This window comes from Gymnoscopelus braueri (assembly GCF_963280865.1).
Source record: "Gymnoscopelus braueri genome assembly, chromosome: 1".
NCBI classification, from domain to species: Eukaryota; Metazoa; Chordata; class Actinopteri; order Myctophiformes; family Myctophidae; genus Gymnoscopelus; species Gymnoscopelus braueri.
In genome coordinates, this window is record NC_137603.1 from 8,810,501 (window position 1) to 8,814,433 (window position 3,933).

The 3,933-nt window shown below is 41.0% G+C and overlaps 1 long non-coding RNA gene across 1 annotated transcript; it reads right to left on the reverse strand.

Moving 5' to 3' along the window:
- Positions 1-2,125: 2,125 nt before the first annotated feature.
- On the reverse strand, positions 2,126-3,933 carry LOC308090467. Its single transcript, XR_013933622.1, has 6 exons — positions 3,852-3,933; positions 3,309-3,375; positions 2,922-2,983; positions 2,622-2,746; positions 2,404-2,517; positions 2,126-2,230 (listed from the first exon to the last, which is right to left on the reverse strand). It is a non-coding gene; the product is annotated as an uncharacterized lncRNA (long non-coding RNA).

The window sequence follows — 3,933 nt, forward strand, 5'->3', positions numbered from 1 at the left end:
CTGAAGTGGTTCATGTATGTTTTGATATAATAATACAAATCTACAAAGTAACTAGTAACTAGTAACTAGTAAACAAAGTTATCAAATAATTGTAGTGGACAATATTTGTCTCTGAGATATAGTGGAGTAGAAGTAAAAGTATTGGAAATTGGAAACACTCAAGTACAAATACCTCAATATTGTACAATACTTAAGTAAATGTAGTTACTTTCCACCACTGATGAGGATGAATGGGATGTTATATGGAACCATGCAAAGAAGATTTCAGTTTGCAATCGTACTAGACGACAGCAGTTTAAAAACATCCCCCCCCATTGCAGATCTTTCCCAGCAAATGACATAAGATGAACCCCCAGCATTCACCTTTAAAGGGGAATTTTGCCCCACGGTTTTCTTACCTTTTCTATGATGTTATGATATCCTAGGGTGAATGGTACAGTAGAAAAATGTCAGAACTCCATCCCAGGTCCGCCACAGCTAAAAACATGCACCTACCCAGGTAGCAAATCATGTCAGATTTCTAGTGTGACGACGTCTCCACGCCCCGCCGACCGGAGCGTCCGCTCGTCGCGACCCGACGTCTCCACGTGACGTCCTTGATCAGCGTTTACCGTGCGCTGCGCCGAGCGCACACCAGGCGTAGCGCTGACGGGCCGGGTGGACCCGCGAGCGGCCGAGTAGTGTGGCGCTGTCGTATATGACCCCCCCCCCCCCCCATATATTGCGAACCCCCCCTCGTATATGACCCCCCCATTTATTGTAAACCCCCCTCCCTCCCACATATTTATATATAAACAAATGTCATAAAGGAGCCCAGATGTGAACTTAGTTTTTTTTCGTTTTATTAAAATAGTAAAAGAAAGTTACAAATGCATAAAGCAATCACAATTGTACAAAGCAGGATGATGTGGGCTATCACAGTTCTGTTGGGCTTCTCTTGTCTGTAACAATAGTCAGTGGGGTCCGGGGACCCCCAGGGGTCCTTGGGGGGGGGGGTTCCAGGGGGTCCACAGTCAAATGATTGATAGGAACCAAATGGACCCTTGTGGGTCTGTAACTCTGAGTGTACAAATGGACCCTTGTGGGTCTGTAACTCTGAGAGTGTACAAAAGGAACCAAATGGACCCTTATGGGTCCATTTGGTTCCATTTGTACACTCTCAGAGTTCGATTAACATTGGTTTTACAGTGTATATTGGGGTCCCAGAGGTATAAATGCCATTAAATTGGGGTCCGTAGCCTAATGCATGTCAAACTGGGGGTCCTTGAAATTAAAATGGTTGAGAATGACTGCAAGAGAGCCGTAAAAACCTTCTCTTATTGGGGTCCCTGGCTTATCTTTTCAAATGGGGTTCCGCGGGGTAATAAGTGTCAATTAGGGTCCTTGACATGAAAAAAGTTTGAGAAGGACTGGTGTAAAGTAACTAAGTACTTTACTGAAGTACTGCACTTAAGTACCATTTTGAGGTATTTTTACTTACTGGAGTATTTCCAATTTTCAGTACTTTTACTCCACTACATCTCAGACAAACATTGTACTTACTATATTTTTTGACAACTTTAGTTACTTTGTAGATTTTGATTACAAAACATACATTTACCCACTTCGGTCCTATATACATGTCAGCCATTTGAAAATAGCTGATCTACAATCTCACAATGGGTTGCTATGTAAAACATTGTGAGCTTGTAGATCTGCTATTTTCAAAAGATTAAATACATTTTAGACCATTAGGACAGTCTGCATAATGAGTATTACTTTTACACAAGAAATGTTTGAATTCCGGACTTACCACAGTGAGGATATGCATTTTCTCAATATGTCAAACAAGCAGTAAAATAAACCCCACAATACCATACCATACCATACCATACCATACCAGCATTAGAAAAGAGATAAAACAGTGCAACTACATACATGTGTATCTATGACATTGTAAATACCATCATTGACAGTTATACGTATTTAGTCTTGCTGTAGACAGATTGCCTGCTGCTAACCCTAAAAATGTATTATAGTAAACAGAAAGAGGACTGAGGCCCCATCAGAGCTGACATTGACCAGAAAGAGTATCATTTGGTCCATTAATTGAGTTTTGGACTCTTCGATTTGATCCAAAACAAGAAAGTCCTTGGAGTGAAGTGATGAGCAGAGCAGCTTTCATTCAGTAGGCAGCAAGGAGTGTGTAGACATCAGATGATCCGGAACAGCAACCATTAGACACCAACAGCTGAAAAGCAGAGAAAACACATATTAACCACTTTAGCCATAGGCCATCTCCTATTTCTGTAGCGTGAGGCAGCTTGATGAACAAGTACACCCCCTGGAAATGACGCAGGGGTCCCAGTCTTTTCTTGACTAAATGTGAAACATTTTAACAACACATCCTCAATGAAACATTACCGTAACAAGATGGTCTTTGGGAGTGATGAGTAGATTTCCTTCAACAGGGTAGAAAGCGAGGGTCCGGGTCATTCAGACGGTCAGAACAGCAACACCACACCAATAAGACAGCAGCTGAAACAGAGAAAACATGTTATATTGACCACTTAAACCCTCTAGACTTGGTAAACTTCATTGCAGACTAAACTAAAATCAGAAAATATGATGCTGACTCGTACAGTCCTAGTTGATGCATTTGGAGGGTGGATAGTGGGTACCTTGCGGCCTTTCTCGCTGTCGGGGAGGTAGCAGTGTCGAGGAAAGCCTCTGGCTGTGTAGGGCTTGCCTGGGTTCGGGTGGTCATCTGGTCAGGGAGAGAGAGGGGTCACATCAATTAATTTATCATCAAAGTCTAAACTTTTTTTTCTTTTTCCTTTTGCAATTTATTTCGGAGATCTCAGAGTCAACAGAACAAAGGGGAACTTCAACTCACTGCTCCAATGCTACCGTTTGATTACAGAGATAATTATGAGTCATACCTTCTCTGGTGGACTTTTGACTTTCTGTAGATACTTCTTTACCACCTTTTCTGGAGTCTTGCCTGGAGAGACAAGAGTGAAGATGGGAGAAAGTGGAGAAAAAAGTTTTCGAGCGTGCTACTCTCTTTTCTATACAACCATTCTTTTCAGATTACAGTTAAACACACATGGTGAATTTATTTTCTTTGTTAGGGGAAAAACTAGTCAGGAAAAACCCTCAAACAGTAACATACTAATGTTCATCAATGCAGGGTCTGAACATTTTCTGGGGCCTGCATTTAGCTGTTAACCAGTGTTTAATAAAGTCATGTTTGTTGTTTTATTTTATGTAAAGGCTCGGCTACATCAGAACTCCACGATGAAAATATATAATCATTGCCTTCATACCTGAGGGGAACTCCTGTTGTCGAAAATGGTAAAGCTGGGTTCCATGACACCAGTCCTGGAGGTTATGCTGTAGAGAAAGAAAAGAGAAGGAAAAAAATACATTTAAGATTTCGGCTGTGGCATAATATTGTAAATTGGCTATTTTCAGCAGCCAGTTCATTTAATGTAAAGCAAAATAATTAAGAAAATGAGTAGCCTTTCGTGTGTGTGTGTCTAGCTTTTAGCTTATTCTAGCCTTCAGCTAACATGAGCTCGGCGATCTATATAAATAAAATAAGTACAAGTATCCATAACAAAGACTTGCCTACCAATCCATCGATCAAAAGTTAGTATCATAACTCTGTGACGTGATTAAAAGTAATGCGGGCAATAGCAACCAAGAAAAGTCCAGTTGGTTAGCTCCAGTAGGCTAGCTAGCTAGCATGCTAACATGTAAACAATGAAACAACGTCTAACATTTCTAAAACGAGATATTTAGACTACACACAGTAGGCATACATCCACACAGATACAAAAAAATAGTAGGCTAATACACACACTAACCTTTAAATTACATTTCCCCGGAGGAAAAGGATCGATATATCAGCGGTGATTTTCCCCTCCGTTGAGAACGTTCGCGCCTGGG